This window comes from Leucoraja erinacea, chromosome 3 (genome assembly GCF_028641065.1).
Source record: "Leucoraja erinacea ecotype New England chromosome 3, Leri_hhj_1, whole genome shotgun sequence".
NCBI classification, from domain to species: Eukaryota; Metazoa; Chordata; class Chondrichthyes; order Rajiformes; family Rajidae; genus Leucoraja; species Leucoraja erinaceus.
The window spans coordinates 85,970,272-85,997,085 of record NC_073379.1 but is presented as its reverse complement, the minus strand read 5'-3'; the positions used below and the strand labels follow the sequence as shown (position 1 = coordinate 85,997,085).

The following is a 26,814-nucleotide window of genomic DNA, read 5'->3' as shown; positions in this document are numbered from 1 at the left end:
TGGCTGCAGGGACTACTGGTCTCCAGAGGGCTAGTATGGACATTGTGGGCCAAATTAATTCTTGGGGTGGCAGCTCAGTCCCTCAAGCCTGATGTGCTGGCAGCTCACTCACAGCTGGTGGGCTGGCAGTTGACTCACAGCTATTCCTTGAAATTCCATTTCAAGCAGAGGGCAAGACCACCAAATTCAAATCCATTTTCCTACCATTTCAAGCTGGGTGCAAGGCCACCAAATTCAAGTGCAGTTTCATACCATTTCATGCAGGGTGCAACACCACATTCAAATGCAGTTTCATACCATTTCATGCACGGTGCAAGGCCACCATATTCAAATGAAGTTTCATACCATTTCAAGCAAGGTGAAACCACCATAAAACCACCATAAAACGACACAAAACACCACACACAGTTCAGTAGACATTCAGTGTGTTCAGTTGATTCACACCTCAGACAGAGTTGTGACCTCTCCCTCCCCCATCATACAGAGACTGAGCCACACCCACACTTCCGGGTTTTATAATCTCTCCCCCTTCCACCGGAAAAGGTGTGGCCTTCACGGTGTGATTGACATGAGAGAGATTCCCAACATTTTTTAAACACTAACAACCATTAGCAGTGCATTTTTACTTCAACCCAAACAACCATTAGCAGTGCATTTTTACTTCAACCCAAACAACCATTTGCAGTGTTTTTACTTCAACCCAAACAACCATTAGTAGTGCATTTTTACTTCAACCCAAACAACCATTAGCAGTGCTTTTTTACTTGATTAGCAGTGCATTTTTACTTCATTAGCAGTGCATTTTTACTTAATTAGCAGTGCATTTTTACTTAATTAGCAGTGCATTTTTACTTAATTAGCAGTGCATTTTTACTTCATTAGCAGTGCATTTTTACTTCATTAGCAGAGCATTTTTACTTCATTAGCATTTTTACTTCATTAGCAGTGCCATTTTTACTTCATTACCAGTGCATTTTTACTTAATTAGCAGTATATTTTTACTTCATTAACAGTGCAATTTTACTTCATTAGCAGTGCATTTTTACTTCATTAGCAGTGCATTTTTACTTCATTAGCAGTGCATTTTTACTTCATTAGCAGTGCATTTTTACTTCATTACCAGTGCATTTTTAATTCATACCAACCATATTTTCATTTTCATTTTCAAACCACATTAAGGGCACTCACGGTTGAGTAGACATGTGTTCAGTGTTATTCAGAGCTCAGAGAGATGTGACCCTCTTGGTTCCTCCATCTTGCAGAGACTGAGTGAGGCACACCACTTCCGGGTTTTATAGTCCCTCCCCCCTCCCACCAGCAGGGGCAGCAGAGAGAATGGCATTTAAAAAAAAACATTAATATCATCACCCGCACCAGATCATCGGACTACATCACACCCATCCTCACTCAGCTACACTGGTTCTCTGGGCACCACCGGATTAACTACAAGATTTTACTGCTGACCTTCAAAGCCCTACACCACCTTGCTCCCCAATACCTCTCTGACCTGCTGCTACCATACACTCCTTCCCGGTCACTTCGTTCCTCCTCAGCTGCAATTTTAACTGTCCCCACATTTAGACTCAGCACCATGGGTGCCAGAGCCTTCAGCTGCTCTGCCCCACGTCTCTGGAACACTCTCCCACCTCCCATCCGTCACCTGGACACTATTGATCAATTCAAATCACAACTCAAAACACACCTGTTTAGATTAGTCAAGTCAAGTCAAGTCAAGTCAAGTCAAGTTTATTTGTCACATACACATACGAGATGTGCAGTGAAATGAAAGTGGCAATGCTCGCGTACTTTTGTGCAAAAGACAAACAACAAAACAACCAAACAAATTATAAACACAATCATAACACACATATTCTTTTACATAATAAATAATAGAAGGAAAAATGTTCTGTAGAGTTAGTCCCTGGTTAGAAAGGCGTTTACAGTCCGAATTGCCTCTGGGAAGAAACTCCTTCTCAACCTCTCCGTTCTCACTGCATGGCAACGGAGGCATTTGCCTGACCGTAGCGGCTGGAACAGTCCGTTGTAGGGGTGGAAGATGTCTCTCATGATTTTGTTTGCTCTTGTTGTATAGTTCCTGCAGGGGGGTGTGTGAAGTTCCCATAGTGCGTTCGGCCGAAGGCACTACTCTCTGCAGAGCCTTCTTGTCCTTGGCAGAGCAATTCCCGAACCAGATGGTAATGTTCCCGGACAAGATGCTTTCCACCGCCGCTGCGTAGAAGCACTGTGGGATCCTCGGAGACACTCTGAATTTCCTCAATTGCCTGAGGTGGTAAAGGCGCTGCCTTGCCTTACTCACCAGTGCTGAGGCGTGTGATGACCATGTCATATCCTCAGAGATGTGGACTCCCAGATATTTAAGATTAGCATACCCGACATAACTTCCACCATGTTCACCCTGATTTTAATGACTTAAAATGTTTTGGTGTATTTTTTTATTGTTTGTTTTTTGTTTTTAATCAACTTGATTTTAATATTGATAAATATATTGTGATTTTATGTCCTGTAAGGTGTCCTTGGGTGTCCAGAAAGGCGCCAGCAAATAAAATGCATTATTATTATTATTAATATCTCTCTGATTTTTCATCGATGGGAAAAATCCTCCAGTCCTGGAAGGTGGAGGGGGGCGAGGTCGCCAAAAATGACGGCCATAGGTGGCGGTGTTTTCTCGGAAATCACACCACAGCGAGCCAAAAGTGGTCAAGATCAGACTTTTAGTAATATAGATAGATAGACAACAGTGTTCTGCAAAGTACATGCAATTCACTTGCATTCTTCCAACAGTGTATTGCATACAGTTTTCACCTGCCCTCAACCTCCAAAGATCTGTCAATAAGCCCTTCTTCTGCACTTCTCTATACCTGTCCTACTCTAGGAGTAGGAGGATAGTATTATCAGAATGGTACAGGAATGAAGAATGAAATAATCGCTCAGCACTACTCAATTATTGATATTGGTTGATCATATGCATCGCCGCTGGACCGGGCCGACTGAACCCATCCAGCATCGCCATCGCACTGCACTGGGCCCGCCTAATATGGCCGTCGCACCCGGCCCATCTAACATCAGCGCCAGACCGGACCTACCGGGCATCGCCGCCGGACTGGGGCTCCCCGAATATGGATGCCGCAACGCACCCGACTTATCTCGTCGCCTCACCGGGCTGGCTGACCCGCGCCGCCCCACCGACTATCTGCCCACCGGGACCTCCCATGCATCGCCCGCGGACCCCGACTCAACTACCCACGGACTCCTACCTTTGGGTCCGCCAACCTTCGCCACTGCACCTCCCTCCAGCAACCCACAGCCGTCGCCTTACCTGGAACCTGGACTCTGCACTGTGCCTGAACCCTCCACGTTGCTTACTCCCACTCTCCTGGGTTTGACTCCACTGGGTCCTAGTGCCAGTCTGCCCAGCCTTGTTAACCTCCCAACCTCCATCCCTGCTGGGTGTTCACCATCCCCCCCGGTCTGTCCGCATCAGGGGTCTTACCTTTGTCCCCCTCCGTCCCCACCTCAATGAGTTCCGCGCCCACCACGACTTGGAGCTCTTCTACCGTCGCCTCCACCTCACAGCGTTCTTCCATGGGATGGAGTCCTCGCCCCCCCATTGATGACCCCTTTTCCTGTCTCCAACGCACCCCCTCCTCGTGGCCCTCCGGCTTTAGAACTCTTTATCCAAAACTGCCGTCGCGACATCAACCGCCTCAACTTCTCCACTCCCCTGTCTCACTCCAACCTCCCGCCCCCTGAACGTACTGCCATCGACTCACTCCGCAACAACTCAGATTGGGTTATCAAACCAGCCGACAAGGGAGGTGCCATGGTAGTCTGGCACGCCGATCTCTACAAAGCTGAGGCCACGCGCCAACTCTCGGACACCTCCTTCTACTTACCCCTGGACCATGACCCCACTGACGAGCACCTGACCACCATCTCCAGCACTGTCACCGACTTCATCAACTCCCACGCCCTGCCCGACCGAGCCTCCAACCTCATCGCTCCCCAGCCCCGCACGGCCCGATTTTACCTTCTCCCCAAAAACCACAAACCTGACTGTCCCGGCAGACCCATTGTCTCTGCCTGTTCGTGCCCCACCGAACTCATTTCCACATACCTTGACTCCATCCTATCCCCCTTGGTTAAATCCCTCCCTACCTATGTTCAAGACACCTCAGACACTCTCCGTCGTCTCCGCACATTCCATTCTCTAGGCCCTCACCCCCTCATATTCACCATGGACATCCAGTCACTCTACACCTCCATCCCCCACCAGGTTGGTCTCAAAGCCCTCCGGTTCTTCCTCGACCAGAGAAGCAACCTATACCCGGCCACTGACACCCTCCTTCGCCTAGCGGAGCTGATCCTTACCCTCAATAACTTCACGTTTAACTCCTCCCATTTCCTCCAAACACAAGGCGTAGCTATGGGCACACGCATGGACCCCAGCAACGTCTGCCTCTTTGTCGGGTATGTCAAACAATCCTTGTTCAATACGTACCAGGGCCCCATCCCCGACCTCTACCTCCATTACATCGATGACTGCTTTGGTGCCACCTACTGCACCCACAGACAACTGACTAACTTCATCCACTTTACCACTAACTTCCATCCGGCACTCAAATACACCTGGACTATTTCCGACACTTCCATACCATTCATTGACCTCACTATCTCCGTCACAGGTGATAGACTTCTGACCGACATCCACTATAAACCTACTGACTCCTATGGCTATCTGGACTACACTTCTTCCCACCTTGCTCCCTGTAAGGACTCCATCCCCTACTCCCAATTCCTCCGTCTATGCCGCATCTGCTCCCAGGTTGAGGCGTTCCACACCAGGGCATCTGAAATGTCCTCAGTCTTCAGGGAACGGGGGTTCCCCTCCTCCACCATAGATGAGGCTCGCACCAGGGTCTCTTCCATACCCGGCAACACTGCTCTCTCCCCATCCCCGCACTCACAACAAGGGCAGAGTCCCCCTAGTCCTCACCTTTCACCCCACCAGCCGTCACATACAACAAGTAATCCTCCATCAGTTTCGCCACCTCCAACGTGACCCCACCACTCGCCACATCTTCCCACCTCCCCCCATGTCTGCCTTCCACAAAGACCACTCCCTCCGTAACTCCCTTGTCAATTCTTCCCTTCCCTCCCGTACCACCCCCTCCCCGGGCACTTTCTGTTGCAACCGCAAGATATGGAACACTTATCCCTTTAGATTCAGATTCAGATTCAGATTCAATTTTAATTGTCATTGTCAGTGTACAGTACAGAGACAACGAAATGCATTTAGCATCTCCCTGGAAGAGCGACATAGCAAACGATTTGATTAAATAATAATAAGTGTCCGGGGGGGGGGGGGGGGGTGATTGGCAGTCACCGAGGTACGTTGTTGAGTAGAGTGACAGCCGCCGGAAAGAAGCTGTTCCTCGACCTGCTGGTTCGGCAACGGAGAGACCTGTAGCGCCTCCCGGATGGTAGGAGGGTAAACAGTCCATGGTTGGGGTGAGAGCAGTCCTTGGCGATGCTGAGCGCCCTCCGCAGACAGCGCTTGCTTTGGACAGACTCAATGGAGGGGAGCGAGGAACCGGTGATGCGTTGGGCAATTTTCACCACCCTCTGCAATGCCTTCCGGTCGGAGACAGAGCAGTTGCCATACCATACTGTGATGCAGTTGGTAAGGATGCTCTCGATGGTGCAGCGGTAGAAGTTCACCAGGATCTGAGGGGACAGATGGACCTTCTTCAGTCTCCTCAGGAAGAAGAGACACTGATGAGCCTTCTTGATCAGAGTAGAGGCATTGTGGGTCCAAGAGAGGTCATCGGAGATGTTGACTCCCAGGAACCTGAAGCTAGAAACACGTTCCACCTCCGTCCCGTTAATGTGGATGGGGGTGTGCGTGCCGCCTCTGGACTTCCTGAAGTCTACAATGAGCTCCTTGGTCTTCTTGGAGTTAAGGGCCAGGTTGTTGTCAGCGCACCTTGCTGCTAAGTGCTGGACCTCCTCCCTGTAGGCCAGCTCATCGTTGTTGCTGATGAGGCCAATCACCGTTTTATCATCTGCATACTTGATGATGGTGTTAGTACCATGTACAGGTGTGCAGTCATAGGTGAAGAGGGAGTAGAGGAGGGGGCTCAGCACACAGCCCTGTGGAACGCCGGTGTTCAGGGTGAGGGTTGAAGAGGTGTGCTTGTCTAATCTCACAGACTGGGGTCTGTTGGTTAGAAAGTCCAGTATCCAATTGCAGAGGGAGGGGTCGATGCCCAGGTTACCGAGTTTGCTGATCAGTTTTGATGGTATAATGGTGTTGAATGCTGAGCTGTAATCGATGAACAGCATTCTTACCTAAATGTCTCTGTTGTCGAGGTGGGAGAGGGCGGAGTGAAGTGCCGTTGAGATGGCATCCTCCGTACTCATGTTCTTTACCTCCCCCCTCGACTCCATTCAAGGACTCAAGCAGTCGTTCCAGGTGCGACAGAGGTTCACCTGCATCTCCTCCAACCTCATCTATTGCATCCGCTGCTCTAGATTTCAGCTGATCTACATCGGTGAGACCAAGCGGCGACTGGGCGATCGTTTCGCCGAACACCTCAGCTCGGTCCGCATTAACCAACCTGACCTCCCGGTGGCTCAGCACTTCAACTACCCCTCCCATTCCGTATCCGACCTGTCCTGGGTCTCCCCCACGGCTGCATCCTGCGGGCATGAACATTGAATTCTCCCAATTTTGTTAGCCCTTGCTGTCTACTCCCCTTCCTCAGTCCTCGGGCTGTCTCCTCCCATCCCTCAGCCCTCGGGCTCCTCCTCCTCTGTTTTCCTTTCTTCTCCCCACCACCCACCATCAGTCTGAAGAAGGGTTTTGGCCTGAAACGTTGCCTATTTCCTTCGCTCCATAAATGCTGCTGCACCCTCTGAGTTTCTCCAGCATTTTTATGTACCTTCGATTTTCCAGCATCTGCAGTTCCTTCTTAAATACAGTGAAAAGCTATGTTTGGATCAACTCATATTATACATGAGTATAATCAAGTAATACGCAAGAAGAACAGGTAGTGCAAAGAGATAAATACCAGAGGGCAGAATATGGTGTTACAGCATTATAGCATTACAATTACAAAGAGTCTAGTAGGTCCCTCCTCGGTCTGACCATGGGTGATACATACTAGTTTGCAGGTGATTTGTGGTCGGATGCAAGCCTGGGCGATGTCATATGGAGGACAGGCTGTTGCCCATGCAACACGTTCCCGCTCCACGTCGCTGATCGATCCAAAGGAACAGCAGAGCCGTTACAGTTTGGCACCAGCGCCGTTGCAGGAGCTGCCAGAGCGAGGTTGTAGAGAGTTGACACATAGAAAATAGGTGCAAGAGTAGGCCATTCGGTCCTTCGAGCCAGCACTGCCATTCAATATGATCATCCAGAAGAAGTACCCTGTTCCTGCTTTCTCCCCATATCCATTGATTCTGTTAGTCCCAAGAGCTATATCCAATTCTCTCTTGAATACATCCAGTGAATTGGCCTCCACTGCTTTCTGTGGCAGAGAATTCCAAAGATTCACAACTCTCTGGGTGAAAACGTTTTTCCTCATCTCAGTCCTAAACGGCCTACCCCTTGGGGCTCAACACCTCCCTGTGTGCCTGGGTCCTGGACTTTCTCACCGCCAGGCCCCAGGTAGTCAAGATGGGAGGGAATACTTCGGAGTCCCTCACCCTTAGCACAGGATCGCCCCAGGGTTGCGTCCTCAGCCCCCTATTGTACTCCCTGTACACACATGACTGTGTGGCTAGGTTCAGCTCCAATTCAATAATTAAGTTTGCTGATGACACTGTGGTGGTGGGCCTGATCTCAGACAACGATGAGAAGGCCTACCGGGAGGAGGTGGCTGATCTAGCACTCTGGTGCCAGGATAACAGCCTCCTCTTGAACATCAAAAAAACGAAGGAGCTGATCATGGACTTTAGGAGGGCACATCATCCGAGGGCGTACACTCCATTGAGGATAAATGGGGATCCTGTGGATAGGGTGAACTGTTTTAAATATCTGGGAGTCCACATCTCTGAGGATATGACATGGGCATCACACGCCTCAGCACTCGTGAGTAAGGCAAGGCAGCGCCTTTACCACCTCAGGCAATTGAGGAAATTCAGAGTGTCTCCGAGGATCCTCCAGTGCTTCTACGCAGCGGCGGTGGAAAGCATCTTGTCCGGGAACATTACCATCTGGTTTGGGAATTGCTCTGCCAAGGACAAGAAGGCTCTGCAGAGAGTAGTGCGTTCGGCCGAACGCACTATGGGAACTTCACTCACCCCCCTGCAGGAACTATACAACAGGAGGTGCAACTCCAGAGCAAATAAAATCATGGGAGACCCCTTCCACCCCTGCAACGGACTGTTCCAGCTGCTACGGTCAGGCAAACGCCTCCGTTGCCATGCGGTGAGAACGGAGAGGTTGAGAAGGAGTTTCTTCCCAGAGGCAATTCGGTCTGTAAACACCTATCTCACCAGGGACCAACTCTACAGAACGTTTATCCTTTCATTATTTATTATGTAAAAGAATATGTGTGTTATGATTGTGTTTATAATTTGTTTGGTTGTTTTGTTGTTTGTCTTTTGCACAAAAGTCCGCGAGCATTGCCACTTTCATTTCACTGCACATCTCGTATGTGTATGTGACAAATAAACTTGACTTGACTTATTCTTAAACTGTGACCCCAGGTTCTAGAATCCCCCAACATCGGGAACATTTTTCCTGCATCTAGCCTGTCCAATCCCTTAATAATATTATATGGGAGTGTAGATAAAAAGTGCATAATGAGGTAGCTTAAGGAAGTACCATTCAGTAGTTTTATAACAGTGGGGAAGAAGCTGGTCATGAATCTGGTGAGATGTGCTTTCAAGCTTTTATATGTTTTGCTTGATTGGGGAGTGGGGAAGAGTGAATAGTTGGGAGTTCAGTCTCTGTGATGGACCGGGCAGCATCAAGCATTCTCTGCAGTCTCATTCATTACAGGTCGTTAGAGTTGCTGAACCAGGCCTTGATACAACCGGTGAATATGCTCCCTGTCATACACTTGTAGACGTTTCTTAGAGTATTTGTTAACATGTCAAATCTCCTCAATCTTCTAAGAAACTAGAGGCGTAGATAATCTTTTTTTGTGATTGCTACGATGTGTTGGGACTGGGTTGAAAAGCTCCTTGATTATGTTGGCTGCTTTCCCAATGCAGCATGAAGTGTATATGGACACAATGGTGGGAAGAATGGATTTTGTGAAGGACATCCACAATTCTCTACAATTTGTAGCAGTTCTTGGGCAGAGCTGCTCCCAGGCCAAGCAGAGACATGCTGAATCTCCTCAGTCTCATTGTTTTATTCTTCTGGTAATGTAAAATAATTAACTTCTTTAATTTATACTTTCTTCAGGACCAGATTTTTGTCTCATCTTCTTTAACACCATTGTTCACATTGCAGTCTCCCGTGTTATTTCATATATCATGTCTCTTTCCCTTTAACTTTGTGTTCTCCCACCCCGCCCCCTTTGCGAGTGAAAATTTGTTTTTTCTGTAAATTACCCTGTTCTGAAGAAAGGTTAGTGCACTGAAATATTAACTTTGATTTCCTCTCGTCACTGGAACTGCCTGTTATTTCCAGTATTTCCTGTTATTTGAAAATTCCAGGATTGGCACCTAAGTTTTGGGATGCCCTTTTTATATTAACCGTCCCATGTTTTGGTTGTTAACTCTCCTCCGAAAGCACCCGGGGTCCTTTTTACAAGTTGCAAATGTTCCCGAACGAACAAAGATATTCGGTAAACTCGGGGGGGGGGGGGGTCACAAATAAATAGCAGTGTTGAAGCAACTAGATTTAAACATTCGTGGTGGCAAACATATGAAAACCGTCTGAAGAACGGTCTCGACCCGACACTTCACCCATTGCTTCCCTCCAGAGATGTTGCCCGAGTTACTCCAGCTTTCTGTGTCTATCATAAGAAACCAGGATTCTGTTTAAGAGTTTGGGGCTTGAGATGCCGGGCAGCTGCAGCCCGTGTTTGTTTTTGCCGCAGGGAGGTTGTGTGCTGTGGATGGGAGACGGGCCGCGGGCAGGGAGCAGGGAGCCCCCGGCGGGACCCTCACCTGAGGCGGCGGCGGCGGTGGCGGCGGCCGGGCCCCCGTGCGGGTTTAAACATGGCCTCGTGACCTTCACGTTATGGCTTGGAACACGTTACCGTTAATGCGGGGAACGATCAACACGAGAGGGTTTTACAACAGTTATTACGCGGAGAGGTTTACCGTTAATGCTTGGAACATTCTACCGTTGTCACTTGAATGGAACGGCCAACCGTCAATGCTGGGAACGGTTGGCCGTTATTTCTTGGAATACTTTACCGTTATTACGGTGAGGCGGCCGAGAGCCGTTGCCATCCCCACTCAACCCAAGTTGAAACAAAGGAGCGGGGCGGGCGCTGCCGCCGGGTCCTCCGCGCCCCCTACATGGCGATTGGCCGGCGAGACGGTGCCTCCACCAGCGGTTGGCTCGGCCACCAGTCAGTCAGTGCGGCCCCGGGCCGGGAGGCGACCTCTCCCCGGGGAGAGTGTAGTAGGTTGAGGCGGAGCGGACACGGTGGGGAAGGAAGGTGAGGCACAAGCGGGGCTTATGTCTTCTCGATCTGAAGAGGGTGCGAGGATAACAAAACAACCCACGGTCAGCGACACTTCAGTGGCGAGGAAAGAGGGTGCTTCTGCTGCCCGAGCAGGTCTGAGCTTGGGGGCGCGGGTTGGTAAAGGGTCCGCACCGTTAGGCGCATCTAAACGTCCCCTCAGCCGCCAGTAAATGAGCACTGGTGGTGGACTGAGGCCGGCGGTAGCTTGTTCCTGGGGTGGGTGAAGCAGCCTGGCTTTTGGAGTGAGGCAGCGATGCGACTGTGTGCCCCGTCGCTTCTTCGCGGACCGACCTTTGGCGGCCGGGGCTGGGGAGCCGGAGGGGCGTTTGGACGCTGTTGGTGCCGCCAGGACCTGCATCCATCCCCAGCACAGAGTCTACATTGTACATGTCCTTGGGCATCCCGGGGAAGCTCTGCGGTCAAAGGGTTAATGATTTGGATGAAGGGGGTCAGCGCTAAAAAAAACACAACAACTGGAGGCATCGGAAGTAACTCCCAGGAGCAAAGGAAGCTGCATGGGGTTGCTGTTGATGTGATAATAAATTAGCGAAACAAGTGGACAAAAATAAGATGGTAGCACTCGGCAGGTCGGGCTGCCAGAGTGGGAAACCTTCCAATTTGGGATCAGGAAATTTGAAGTGTTGTAAAAAATATACTTGAGGGAAAGCTGTGCAATGTAAAAAAAATCCTAAGGATGTTAGGAGATTCTTAAAATAGGGTAAGAATAAGACCATAACAATGTCAATGGCAAGATATAGCGCTGAACGTATGTAAAACTTGAGTTCAACCACAGTTGGGCGGTACTATGTACTGTTTTTTTGATTACTATTATTCATATGCTGAGTGCCTAAAGCAGTTTCCCCACAGTTCTTACCAAGTGTAATGAAGAGGAATTTGATGACTGATGAATACTTATGTAATTTATTTTAATCAAAATTTGCTGTTAGAATATCTTAACCTTTTTACAGTTTCACTTGCAGTAAACAAGCCAGTGGTAGTAAACAGGTCATTTGACAGTTCCAAGTTAATTACATGATCAGCTGGAACTGGTTACTTGAAGTTGCTGTCTTGGAGTTTGGGAGCTGGTAGAATGCATAGGGAGTGAGAGATTGGGTTCCCATAACTTCATAAATTATAGGAGCAGAATTAAGCCATTCGGCCCATCGTCTAATTTGCCGGTACACAAAAATGCTGGAGAAACTCAGCGGGTGCAGCAGCATCGATGGAACGAAGGAAATAGGCAACGTTTCGGGCCGAAACCCTTCTTCAGACTGATGGGTTGGGGGGGGGCGCGCGGGGAGAAGAAAGGAAAAAGGAGGAGGAGCAGCCCGAGGGCTGAGGGAGAGATAGGAAGGGGAGGAGACAGCAAGGGCTAACAAAATTGGGAGAATTCAATGTTCATGCCCCCAGGATGCAGACTCCCCAAGCGGAATATGAGGTGCTGTACCTCCAATTTCTGGTGTTGCATATTTTCTAATTTGCTAATTCTAATTTGGGATCAGTCTAATTTGCCATTCAATCATGGCTGATCTATCCTTCCCTCTCAACCCCATTCTCCTGCCCGTTCCTCATAAACCCTGACACCCTTACTAATCAAGAATCTGGCAATCTATGCCTTAAAAATACCCAATGACTTGGCGTCCACAGCTGTCTGTGGCAATGTATTCCACAGATTCACCACCCTCCGACTAAAGAAGCTGAGTACAGTTTTTACTGTGTAAAGAATGAGAACTTGTTGAAAAGGGGAGGATGTTGTTTACAAATAAAGACACAAAGTGCTGGAGTAACTCAACAGGTTAAGCAGCATCTCTGGAGAACATGAATAAGGGTGTTTTGTGTCAGGACCCTTCTTAAGACTGAATATGGGGGGGGGGGGGGGGGGGGGGGGGGGGGACGTAGGGTTAAAGAGGAGAAAGACACCTGGTAAAGAGGAGGGGCAGGACAAGCCCTGACAGATAATGGGTGGATACAGGTGGGGGTTGTTTTTGATAGGCAGATGGTTGGGCAAAGGCCAGAGAAGAAAAGACAAGGTATGAGTCACAAGGATTGAAAAGTTGCGATTGTGAGGCTAGAGGAAGGCATGCAGATGGAAGGGGAGGGGGAGAAATAGGTGCGAGTCCAGCTGTGGCACGGGGAAGGGGCATGGTTACCTAAAATTGGAGTATTCAGTGTTCCTACCATTGGGTTGTAAGTGGTACTGTTTTTTTTTAAGATACACTTAACTACTTGATTTAATTGATAAAATAATTTGGTTATAATATAATGTGTTACTTTTAACTGAGAATCTTTTAAATAGGTAGGTTAGCTATGAAGGAAGTGCCATCATCTGTGTGAATCGAGAGGCAACTGAAATTGTTATGGAGCAGTAGGGAGGCAGAGTTTTTCCTGGATTGTATGTTCCAGGAAGCAGCCATTACACTCCAGAGAGGATTTGATAAAGCAGGTAGGTAACTAATTAAAAGAGCAGAATGAGGCGCAAGGATGGAAGTCTTCCAAATGGATGATCAGCCATGATCATATTGAATGGCGGTGCAGGCTCGAAAGGCCGAATGGCCTACTCCTGCACCTAATTTCTATGTTTCTATGTGCCCCATTTTCAAACTAATACTCTGCATTAGGTACTGTAAGAGTTAACAACACTTTTAAGGAAGGTATTCTAGTCACACGACAAAGGACGGCACAGCAAGATATAGTGAGTAGAAATGATGGACTTGCAGGTGAATTCCACATTTTGACCGGGCAGATATGTATTTCTGCCACTGGCAACACAAGCCCTTTGTGGTGTGTATCCTTCTGATGCCAGGGTAGATATCATGAAGAGGGTACTGATTATTTTTGGGATGCATGGGGAAGAGACAGACTGACTCCAAAATTGTGGTTCATGTTAGTACCGATGTCAAGTTTAAAAAAAAAAAAGGATGTTGCCTTGCATGCAGATTTCAAGGAGTCATTGTTCAGTGGGACCCAGTTGTCTTTGTGTATAAATCATTAAATAAAATACTGGTACCACACAAGGCTAGTTTGCTCCATTTATATGAGACCCTGGTGGACCATATCTGGAATATTGTATACAGGTCTGGTCTACCTACATAAGAAAGGATATAATTGCAGCAGAAGGAATGCAGTGTTTATTTGCCTGACTGATTCCTGGGAAGGTTGGTTTATCACATTAAGAGATTAGCTTCTCCTAAGTTTATAAAAAAGATAAAGAGTACTTGCATGGCTTGCTAGAGTAGATGTAGAATTGATCTTTACCCTGGTTGTGGTGTGCAGCTAAAGGTTTACAGACACAAACTAAGGGTTGGCATTCATGAGAAAGACATGGGGACATTTCTTCAAAGAACAGCTATCCCAGGATGTAATTATGAACCCAAGAAGACTGAGGAGGCTCTGTCGCTAAGTGCATTCAGATCAAAATTCAATGAGTTTATTTCAGTTATTAAAGGAATCCAGGGTTGTGGGATTTGTGCAGGAAAGTGGTGCTGAGGCTGAAGGTCAGTTGTGACGTTACTAAATGCCAGAGAAGCCATGTGCAGCTGAATTACCCACTCCAGCTTTTGTTCCTCAAGGTCTTCTGCGTTTATTTGTCTTACAATTACAATACCATTTATATAACCATATAACAATTACAGCACGGAAACAGGCCATCTCGACCCTTCTAGTCCGTGCCGAGCACGTATTCTCCCCTAGTCCCATATACCTGCGCTCAGACCATAACCCTCCATTCCTTTCCCGTACATATAACTATCCAATTTATTTTTAAATGATAAAAACGAACCTGCCTCCACCACCTTCACTGGAAGCTCATTCCACACAGCCACCACTCTCTGAGTAAAGAAGTTCCCCCTCATGTTACCCCTTAAACATCTGTCCCTTAATTCTCAAGCCATGTCCCCTTGTTTGAATCTTCCCTACTCTCAGTGGGAAAAGCTTATCCACATCAACTCTGTCTATCCCTCTCATCATTTTAAAGACCTCTATCAAGTCCCCCCTTAACCTTCTGCGCTACAAAGAATAAAGCCCTGACTTGTTCAACCTTTCTCTGTAACATAGTTGCTGAAACCCAGGCAACATTCTAGTAAATCTCCTCTGTACTCTCTCTATTTTGTTGACATGCTTCCTATAATTAGGCGACCAAAATTGTACACCATACTCCAGAATTGGCCTCACCAATGCCTTGTAAAATTTTAACATTACATCCCAACTTCTATACTCAATGCTCTGATTTATAAAGGCCAGCACACCAAAAGCTTTCTTTACCACCCTATCTACATGAGATTCCACTTTCAGGGAACTGTGCACAGTTATTCCCAGATCCCTCTGTTCACCTGCATTCTTCAATTCCCTACCATTTACCATGTACGTCCTATATATTGTCATTTGAACCTCAAATAAAGTTCAAACGAAATTTGGTTTCTGCAGTCATACAAGAAAAGAACCAAGACACACACCGACACAATTTACACAAACATCCATCACAGTGAATCTCGTCCTCACTGTGATGGAAGGCAAAGTCTTGTTTCTCCCCTGCTCTCCATTCTTCTCCAGATGTCAAAGCCCCCGGCGGGCGCTGGCAAGTCCCACGGCCATTAAGGCCGCACCGGGCGATGTAAGGCCCCGCTCCGGGTCTTGATGTTGGAGCCCCGACTTGGGCGCTGGCAAGTCCCGCGGCCGTTAAAGCGGCGCCAGGCGATGTAAGGCCCTGCTCCAGACCGTTTTTCAACCCCGCAATTCGGGCGGGAGAAGTTGCTGTTGTGGGAGCACCGAAAAGTGGTCTCCCACCAGGGACCCGCGAGCTCCCGATGTTACCGTCCACCGGGCCTGCGGCTGGAGCTTCCGAAGCTCCGGAGTCGAGTCGCAGCCACGCGCCACTACAGTTCCCCACGCTCCGAAGCCGACCAGCTCCACGATGGTAAGTCCGCAGGCTCCACGACTGGAGCTCCGGTTGGAGGCCACTCCGTGGTGCGAGGCCCCAATGACAACGGAGACCCGACAGAGAAAAGGTTGGGTCCCCCATATAGGGAAGAGATTTAAAATTTTCACCCGACCCCCCCTGCCTCCCACATATACACAGTTAAAAATAATATATAAACCACTACAAACTATGCACTCAACGGGACAAAAATAAAAAAAAGACAGACGGACTGCAGAGGCCGCTGCGAATGTCGGTCGCGCCGTCTTCAAATGATTATTCCTGTCCCTGATTATTAGATTTTTCTGAATTTCAAACAATACTCCAGTCACTTTCTAAATCTAACATCATAGTTAACTTTTGGGGAATTCTAAGTTTGGATGAATTGCCGCAAATAAAATAGAAGGTCTGTAATAAGATGGGGAGCATCAAAACAGAAATGAAGAAGTCATGCAGGGTACCCCTGGTTGAAAGAGGCTTATAAAGAAGAATGTCCAAAAATAGATGATCAAAATCTGAGATGATAGAGGAGAGATAATGTCTCTTCCGCCACATTGATTAATTTCCTTCTTTTTGCTCCTATGTTTTCTAAGGCCTTTGACCAGTGTACTTTTAAGTGCATTTTACCCAGGTGTTTTTATAGTTTTGAGGCAAAAAAGAAACAAGGTGAATCAAGAGTGGAAATGGACTTTTGCAGACAAGTAGGCACATACACCCCAAATTGGGTTCTATCTATCTAATCCGGTCCCAAACATGCTTGGGTAAAAAAACAAACTGCTGGAACTCAGCGGGTCAAGCAGCATCTTTGGGGGGAAATCGATAGGATACATTTTGGGTCGGGACTCTTCACTCTGAAAACATTGTCAGTCTATTTCCTTCACAGGTGCCTCCTAACCCACTGTGTTTCTCCAGCAGATTTTTTTTGTTGAGATTTCAACATCTATAGTCCCTTGTATCTCCATTTCACATGGGCATGGTCAAATGTCATCACTGGGATCTAGAATGCTCTGCTCTCACAAAGATCTCTTGCCTTCAGTGGAGCTAGTGCCATCTACACTTGATTGGAGTACTCAGTATGCCTTGTGGAGGCTTCTATCCACATTCTTCACAGTTGACCACCAGCGTGCAGTTATCAATGGCTTGAAATTAGGGGATAATTATATGCTTGAAGTGCCCTTCCAGAAACTTCTCTGGATAATACGTTTTAAAGGAATCTTTGATTGCAACCCTTCAAAGGTGATGCAAGGATAGAAATCTGAACTCCATTCCATTGGCCTCTATTATTTCTCTTTCCCTATACTGACTGTTTGGTTACGTATTCAATCTCTAATCCAATAACCTCCATTGTGGATATTGTCACCTATTCTTGCCTTAGTATCTTGAGTCGGAAGAAGGACCCAGAATATCGCTTGTCCATTCTCTCCACAATTGCTGCCTGACCTGCTGAGTTTTGCTTGGCATAATATATTTCGGACTGACGAACTGGCCCTGCCAGTTTTGTAGATTTGGATCTTGCAGTTTTTTGCATGGTTCCCAGCTCTTTATCTAAGGAGCTTCTTCACCATATCCTTGTATGCATTTTTTCTTTTACAGCCTCCATACATTTCTCCCACTTGTCCCTCTCTCTCTCTGGCTCCATAGTTATCATCATGTGATGTGCTGAACACCAGTGCAATTTTGTTTTTCCACTAGAGTCATTTAGTGTAAGACTGCATAAAAAGCCTGTGATAGACAAAGCAGGAATTCTGTAAGATTTGACAGGTGTGAAGTCTGCTTTGCCTTTTTATCCCTATAACATGGTTCTCCTAGTCTATTTTAGTCTGCCTTGAAGACTGAATATCTACAGCTCTCTTTAGTAGAGAACTCTAAATGTTTAGTGTGTGTGTTTTAAAACTTAGTGGTTTAATATCAAGATTCGGGCAAGAATTTCTCATTCTGTATATTTTATTTAGTATTGAGTACAACATGAGAGTGGTCACAGTAGAAGGGATTCAGGGCTGAATCAAAATGGGAAGTTAAAATGTTCATAATCTTGAGTATGAAGATGATAACCCTGCCAATTAAAAATGAAGAGGATCTGCAAAACCATGGAAGTTGAGCAAGATAATGACTACTGGTCTATTAATGGTCACACAGTAGGCAAAGGTTATGCTATGTAGAATGCTGAAAGAATTGTGGGGAGAAATGATCAAACAAACAAAGTTTAAGAAGGAACTGCAGATGCTGGAAAAATCGAAGGTAGATAAAAATGCTGGAGAAACTGAGTGGGTGAGGCAGCGTCTATGGAGTGAAGGAATAGGCGACATTTCAGGTCGAAAGCCTTCTTCAAGCAGAAATAATCTTGAGTGCTTTAATTTATAAAAATAAAGGATAAAGAAAAAAGCTCAAGGAAGCGAATGTCAGGGAGAACAGAAATGACCCAGCTTAATAAAGATGAGGGGAAAACCCAACTTGGATCAGATGACACTTTGACCATATTCCTCCAGATTAAAAGTTAGATGGCATTGCTCCTCAGTAGATGCACCATAGAAAGCTTACTGTTCGCAAGAAATTGCAGAGAGTTGTAGCTATAGCCCAGTCCACCACACAGACCAATCTTCCCACCATTGACTCCATCCACACTTCAGGCTGCCTCAGAAAAGTAGCCAATGTAATTAAAGGCCCGTTCCACCCGGTCATTCCTCTTTTTCCCAGTTTCCATCCGACAGCAAGAACAAAATCTTGAAAATGTGCTCCTTCAGACTCTGGAACAGCTTCCTGTATGTTATCAGGCTTCGAATGGGTCCTTTTCAGAATGCCAGGCAGAGGCGAGTGGAGTGCTGCAAGGATCGGTGTTGGGGCCGTAACTGTTTACCGTATATATTAATGATTTGGAAGAGGGAATTAGGAGCAACACTAGCAGGTTTGCGGATGACACAAAGCTGGGTGGCAGTGTGAAATATGAAGAGGATGTTAGGAGGTTGCAGGGTGACCTGGACAGGTTAAGTGAGTGGGCAGATGCGTGGCAGATGCAGTATAATATAGATAAATGTGAGGTTATCCACCTTGGCGGCAAAAACAAGGGGGCAGATTATTATCTCAATGGGGTTAGGTTAGGTAAGGGGGAGGTGTAGCGAGACCTGGGTGTCCTTGTACACCAGTCACTGAAAGCTGGTTTACAGGTACAGCAGGCAGTGAAGAAAGCTAATGGAACGTTGGCCTTCATAACAAGAGGATGTCAGTATAGGAGTAAAGAGGTTCTTCTGCAGTTGTATAGGGCTCTGGTAAGACCACATCTGGAGTATTGTGTACAGTTTTGGTCTCCTAATTTGAGGAAGGACATCCTTGTGATTGCGGCAGTGCAGCGTAGGTTCACGAGATTGATCCCTTGGATGGCGAGACTGTCATATGAGGAAAGATTGAAAAGACTAGGCTTGTATTCACTGTAGTTTAGAAGGATGAGGGGAGATCTTATAGAAACATATAAAATTATAAAAGGACTGGACAAGCTAGATGCAGGAAAAACGTTCTCAATGTTGGGCGAGTCCAGAACCAGGGGCCACGGTCTTAGAATAAAGGGGAGGTCATTTAAGACTGAGGTGAGAAAAAAACGTTTTCACCCAGAGAGTTGTGAATTTATGGAATTCCCTGCCAAAGAGGGCAGTGGAGGCCAAGTACTGAATGGATTTAAGAGAGAGTTCGATAGAGCTCTAGGGGCTAGAGTAGTCAAGGGATATGGGGATAAGGCAGGCACGGGTTATTGATACGGGACGATCAGCCATGATCACAATAAATGGCGGTGCTGGCTCGAAGGGCCGAATGCCCTCCTCCTGCACCTATTTTCTATGAATGGTCCTTCCATGAGATAGGGTACTGAATAATTCACCTCTATCCCAATCTGGACCTTAGACTTTGTCCATGGAACTGATGCTCAACGATGTTCTGCACTCTGTATTTTTCCTCTATATATTGTACTTGAGTTTGACTTGATTGTATTCATCATGCAAGGTATATCTGATCAGTTTGGATAGCATGCAAAACAAAGCTTTTCGCTGTACCTTGATGCATCACAATGATACTAAACGTAGCCATGTAATATACCAGGAGATAGCCTTGTCACAGTTGACCTCCAGGAGTTGATTTGTACGTATTGTTTGAAAATGTAATACATTATGAATACCGGTTAAATTGATTTATTCTGTTGTCAGCTGATACAAATGCAAAGTACATTTCTAAATATAGTTTAAATTTAGACAAGCTTTTGGTCAGATGGTTGCTGCTGATGAGTGCCATGTTTTGTTTTACTCTTTCTGATGGAAAACTGGTTTATGTGGTCAAGTACATATGTAGATGGTCTGTGTGCTGTCATGCCCTCTAAAACAGATTCTGCAGTGTTACTGTTGAATTGCAAAAAAGGGGCAAGCACAGTAAAAGATTTCAATATATGTTTATAATGCCAGTTGGGGATTGTTTGTCATTTGAGATTAGTTTCAGCCTCTGGTGCATAATGCTTCAGTTTTGTTCCATATGACTGTCAAGGGATTATACACTGAAGTCCTGAGAAAACCTGACACTTAGTTTATAAGGCTAATAAATCAAGATGATGCAGTTTTAAACTTTCTCCAGCTGCAAAGAGAATAACAGTTAAGGGGCTGTTCCACTGCGGCAACCTAATTGGCGAGTTTAGAAGAGTTTTGGAGAGTTTGAAAAAATGTCATGTTGAAGACCTCCTTCGACTATGTTGAAGACTAGCCTCGACTAGCTTCGGGAAAATTGGACACCGAATAGTGGAGAGTGAAGACGATCTCCCACGACCTCCCTTCGACTGCGTTAAAGACTATCTACGACTACCTTTGATTACCTTTGACTACCCTCGATTACCTACGAATAACATGCCCACCTTCCACGACCTACTTCGACTAAACCTAAGAGTACAAAAAGTATTGATTTTTTTCCATGGCGACCTTTTTTTACTTGCGGGCATTTTTCAACATGTTGAAAAATACGTTGCAACCTAGCTGAGGCCTCAAGTACGCAGGGACTACTCTAGAGCATGAAGGAGGGTTACAAAAACCTCTTAGGACCTCGTGTTGACCATGCTGCAAGTATGAGTCGAGTGCAAACTTGCCAAAACTCGTGGATTATGTCGCTGCAGTGGGACAGATCCCTTAGCCTGTTTTTTTTTTTTTTTTTTTCCATTCCCACCACCTCTGAGCTGGTTGATATGAAGGAAAAAAATAACCAACAACAAAATAACTTCCATCATAGTTGTTGCAAAAGAAAATCTATCACTGCCCTTCGTCTTTATGCTGGAGTGGTAAATGGTGGTCTTAATTGGTGATTTAAATTAAATTGACTATTGAAAATGTGTGACTACTGAGTTTTATTTTTAAAGTAGACTAGACCAGGCAGACCCATTGGGTCTGTTCCCCCAACGTGTGGTTGCGGGGGAGGGGGGGCGGTATGCGGCGTCCCACACACTAACTACCCCCGCACACACGCTAACTACCCCCTTGATATTATATTAATATTATTAATTTGCTCCTTTTACCCCATAACCGCCCTATCCACTGACGCATAGCCCCCAACTCGCAGGGGCGTCAAGGTGGGGGGGGGGGGGGGGGGGGGGGGGGGGGGGGGGGGGGGGGGGTAGTGAATGAGGCAGAGAGAGAATGGGAAAGAGGGAGAAAGGGGGGTGGAGTAGATATAAATTAATCACACAGAAAGTTGAAACATGTCTATTTCAATCTAATGCTTCTTTAGCAGCAAGTTAACTATGGCTATTCAGCTTCTGAGATACTACCAAATTATTTTTTTCAAGCCTTTTCTCATTCTTTTTTTTTTCTCTTTTTGCTTCCTTTCTTTGTCTCTTAATTTTACATTTACTTGATTTGGCATGGAAATTGCCCATATTGATTTATACTTGCTGCTCATTCTTTGTATTAATTTAACATACTTCAATCTGTTTGGTTTAGCAGGCATACATTTGGTTGGTCTACTCACTCTGATCTTGGTTGTGTGCGTCCACAGATGTATGCACATTCAGCAACTTGGTAAACGATGTAAAACCTGAAATACAAGGCGAGATTTAACTAAAAATATACATTTGGATGACCTGCTGCTGCAAATATCACGTCAGTTATTATCTATTTAAAACTGAAATGATCTAGCAAATTGAATCGTGCATCTTACCTTGGAGTAAGTGATCTGCAAATTCTAAATTAATTAAAAAAACACCTGCTAACACTATATTGACATAGTTTAACCGGCTTTGCACATACATGTATTATTGTGAATAAACAATTTTGCAGTGTACCCAAGGAATAAATGGAACTGTAGTGTAATTTCCTGATCGCAAACACTGCTTTGGCTAGCACCTTTCTAGTCTCTCAAGACATCAAGAATATGTGGATCTAAAGCAAGTTGGCCATTACAGTACAGGATGAGTGCTGAACATGAATTCCTTGTTTCAATTGGAATTGAAATGGACCTTAAATGTCTCAACCCTTTTCCCTTAATGGGTTTTATTTGCCAATTCTTAAAATCTTGCCATGAGTTGATGCTATTGCATTCAAACTTTATGCATATGATACTGTACCTTAATTCTATCTTTGACTTGGTCTTTGTAAATCCATCATTTTTAGTATGTGTAACAAAGAACTGCAGATGCTTTTTTTTAAAATTGAAGGTAGACACAAAATGTAGGAGTAACTCAGCGGGTGAGGCAGCATCTCTGGAGAGAAGTAATAGCCGACGTTTTGGGTCGAGACCCTTCTTCAGACTGATGATCGGGGAGGGGGCGCGGGACAAAGATCGAATGTAGTTGGAGACAGCAAGATTAGTGGGAGAACTGGGAAGGAGATGGAGAGAGAAAGCCAGGGATATCTGAGTTATCAGAGACAGTAAGATAACTTCAGATAACCCTTGCTTTCTCTCTCCATCCCCTTCCCTGTTCTCCCACTAGTCTTACTGTCTCCAACTAACTTCAGATAGCCCTTGCTTTCTCTCTCCATCTCCATCCCCTTCCCAGTTCTCCCACTAGTCTTACTGTCTCCGACTCCATTCTACCTTTGTCCCACCCCCTCCCCTGACATCAGTCTGAAGAAGGGTCTTGACCCGAAACATCGTCCATCATTTTTAGTACTTATCTATTGTCAGTCTTTTGCAATTTATTTCTTATTATGCAAGATATTACTTCACAAGTACTGCCCCCTGTGAGTCAAAATAGTTTGCATTACTTTTGGTACATACAACTTCCCAAGTGTATGAACTTGTCCATTCCTTTGAACTTCAAGCTTTAAAATGTTCTAGGTATAATCTTGTTTTTGGGAAACAAATTTTAATCATCCATTTTGTTTAATAATTAATGTGTTCGCTCAGCAGTACCCAAAGTTTCAACTTGCAACATTATTCACGTAATCATGGTTTCGCTGACTGTATCCTGGTCTCATCTTGCATCATTTTTCTCAACTGCATTCTATTTCAACTTCCCAATGCCTTATTATCATAACTGTATTGAATTTTAAAAAATTGGGAGAATTGGGGGGGTGTCCCCTTCCCATTGGAATTGTGCAATATGGTGCATACTGCAGCGAGTCTTTTAACTTACACTTGAATACAATATATATGGTTTAAATTGGATTGGAGCGTTTTTGAAAGGGGGGAGGCTGTGCGATCACTGATCACTGGCCTTGGGGGTACCCGGTGAGTGAGTGGAGCAACTGAGTGGGGAGAGGGTGTGGAAGAAGGGGGTCCCCCCTCCAAGGGTAGGAACTTTTTGAAATTTGATGTATTAAAATCATGTTTTAGTGCCCTGTAGAAGTATGATTTCAATGTTTTTTGTTTGAAGTATTTTTAAGACGTAACTTTTTAAGGGGTAACTTTATCCACACAAAGGGTGATGGGTGTATGGAACAAGTTGCCAGAGGAGGTAGTTGAGGCAGGGACCATCCCAACATTTAAGAAAAAGTTAGACTGATACATGGATAGGACAGGTTTGGCGGTATGGACCAAAAGCAGGTAGCATAGCTGGGATATGTTGGCCGGTGTGGGCAAGTTTCGCCGAATGGGCCTGTTTTCACACTGTATCACTCTATGACTACATTATACCTCCACCATGCATGAATGCTTCAAAATCAAGTGATCGAGTTTTATTGCCATATACTCAAGCATAGAAACATAGAAAATAGGTGCGGGAATAGGCCATCAGCCCTTCGAGCCAGCACTGCCATTCAATATGATCATGGCTATTCATCTAAAATCAGTACCTCTTTCCTGTTTTTTCCCCATATCCCTTTATGTTGTTAGCCCCAAGAACTAAATCTAACTCTCGCTTGAAAACATCCAGTGAATTGGCCTGCACTGCCTTCTGTGGCAGAGAATTCCACAGTCACAACTCTCTGCGTGAAGAAAGTTTGTCCTCCATCTCAGTCCTAACTGCCCCCCCCCTTTATTCTTAAACTGTGACCCATGGTTCTGAACGCCCCCAACATTGGGAACATTTTTCCTGCAGTTACAGTAAGTGAAAATCTAGCAGGCAAGCAGGATGCTTTCTCCAACCACCCCCATTTGAAGTCCACTATCTTCCACCGTTTCTACCCAGTGCTTGGTACTTACTTCCAGCAGCCACTAGTTGTCCTCCAGGATGCACTCTCTCTCCTCTCAACCCCCTCTCTCTCCCCCCCTCTCTCTCCCCCCCTCTCTCTCTCTCTCTCTCTCTCTCTCTCTCTCTCTCTCTCTCTCTCTCTCTCTCTCTCTCTCTCTCTCTCTCTCTCTCTCTCTCTCTCTCTTTTTCCCCCCTATCTCTCCCCTCTCTCTGTCTCTCTTTCCTCTTTCTCTTTGCCCCCCCCATCTCTCTCTCTTCCCCTGTTTCTCTCATTCCCCCTTTCCCTCTTCCCCCTCTCTCTTTTACCATCCCCCTCTCTCCCATTCTCTCCTACCCTCTCACCCCCCTCTCTCCCACCTCACTCTCCCCCCCTCTCTCTCCCCTACCTCTTTCCCCCCCTCCCCTCTTCTCTCTCTCCATTCCCACCCCCTCCTCCTGTCTCTCCCCCTCTGTCTCTCCCTCGTCTCTCCCCTCTGTCTCTCCCCTCTGTCTCTCCCCTCTGTCTCTCCCCTCCTGTCTCTCCCCCCTCTCTCTCCCCCCCTGTCTCTCCCCCCCTGTCTCTCCCCCCCCTGTCTCTCCCCCCCCTGTCTCTCCCCCCCCCTCTCTCCCCCCCGTCTCTCCCCCCCGTCTCTCCCCCCCTCTCTCCCCCCCGTCTCTCCCCCCCGTCTCTCCCCCCCCCGTCTCTCCCCCCCCCGTCTCTCCCCCCCCGTCTCTCCCCCCCCCTGTCTCTCCCCCCTGTCTACTTCCCCTCTCTCTCTCTCTCTCTCTCTCTCTCTCACCTCCCTTTGAGAGTCTGTCCCTTCGGCACAGAGACTCTCGCGGCAGCGGCGCTTCCGACGCCTCCGACGGCCCGGGACACTCACACTATCCGGAGTGCTCCATGGCCGAAGCTGCAGCGAGCGACTCGCTAGCCGCGCAAATACTCGTCAGCCCTGCAAACTCACCAGCCCCGACTCCGCACATCTGTATCCGCCCGCTGCTTCCATCCCTCCCTCAGCCCCGGCTCTCCAACACCCGCAGACCATGCAGTTTATCCGAGTTTAGAAATTTTTATTGATCACAGAATTTCTCACCACAGAGCGTGAGAAATTTCTGATCAGCGTGAGGGCTTGAGAGTTTGCTTGAGGGCGTGATTCTCACGCTCAAAGCGTGAGAGTTGACAGCCCTGTTGTTGGTTGGCACAGTGTGGGCCAAAGGGCCTGTTTTCGTGCTGTATCTCTGAAGCAAAGTAAAAGTAAACTGCTGAGTGTTACTTTAGATCTTGAAGTAATCCTTCACCGTTTTTGATTAATGCTTTTCGATGTGCTTAAACATTGCTTTGGTTAAATAATGAATTGCAGAGGTTATTTTCTTTCTGCAAAATACTGGCAGGAAAAGTAAAACTAGTATTTTGTGCAGTTGATTCTTAATTTTAAATGTTACCCCGTTGCTGTTTAAACATTCTTGTTTTTAGAATTTGCAATCAAATATGCAAGGCTAAATTTGGATGTTTTCAAAAATGTTTGATTTATGTTTGGCAGATGTCAGGCTGTTATTTTGTACCTCATAAAATGCCATGTTCTTAAGGCTGCAGCACAATGTTGGCAAATGCACAATTTCCACAGGAAATGCTTACATTCCTAACTGTACCATATTTGAAGGTATTGCATGCATCTGCAACAAATATACTCTATGGAAAATGTTGCACGCTATGCAGTTGTTTCAATATAGTTAAGCATGATAAATAAGTCTCTTGGCAGAAATATAAAGATTAAGTACAGTTACAGAAAGTGGAACAGTACATAAGAGAAACCAAACACATTTACTGCTTGGAGTAGCTATTTTAAAACCACATTTTTATGAAAATTTGCTGTGAAGACAGATCTTTTGGAAAATCTGTAGCCTTTACATTTATTCAGTTGATTAGAATAACTATACCAATTTCATGTTCTTTAGTATCAGAATTCAGAGATGGTACCGATTATACCTTCCACTTATACACTATGCCTGATGGATACTTGTAATATGAAGAAAATGTTTGCCTGGATATTTATTTACATTCTGAAAAATAAACTCATAATTTGTTGATGTATTAAATCAAAATGCGAAATGTAACTAAAAACAAAATCGAGAAATAAGGAACTGCAGATACTCGTTTCAAAAAAAAGATGCAGAGTGCTGGAGTAACTCAGTGGGGGATGGGTGTATGCATGGGAGATGAGGGGGGGGGGGGGGGGGGGGGGGGGTCAGTCAGGCAGCATCTGGATAGGTGACATTTCGAATTGGGAACCTTATTCAGTCCCCAACCCGAAACTGCACCAATCCATGTTTTACAGAGGTGCTGTCTGACCTGTTCAGTTACTTCAGCAATTTATTTTTAAAACCAAAATATTTTGCATTGTTTTCTGTGCCAACTGTTTCTGAACAATTGTTCTCTAAGAAGCATATCAAGGTCCACTTAAATCACAGGACTACGAAGCAAATTTCCTGTGAATGTTATTTTTCACAAATAAATCACATTAACAATTAAACAGCCTAAGTGAATGCTGGAAATGCTGGTAATTTGGAAATTGTTCTTCCTGTTTCTTGTGCTTTAGTCTTGGTATTTCTTGAAATTTGTAAAAAGACCATCACTTTTGATTGTATGGGCTAAGTTGCTACTA

The 26,814-nt window shown here is 46.0% G+C and overlaps 1 protein-coding gene across 3 annotated transcripts in view; it reads left to right on the top strand.

Annotated features, from left to right (window-relative positions):
* The first annotated feature begins 10,562 nt into the window (after positions 1–10,562).
* sncaip (synuclein, alpha interacting protein) overlaps positions 10,563–26,814 on the top strand; it is a 106,046-nt gene continuing 89,794 nt past the window's right edge. Inside the window, exon 1 of one of the 3 annotated variants that reach the window (XM_055633132.1) lies at positions 10,563–10,649. The gene's annotated coding sequence lies outside the window, so the exon portion shown is untranslated. Of the gene's footprint in view, positions 10,770–26,814 lie in introns of all 3 variants that reach the window. The other 2 variants (XM_055633135.1, XM_055633134.1) reach the window with 2 other exon arrangements.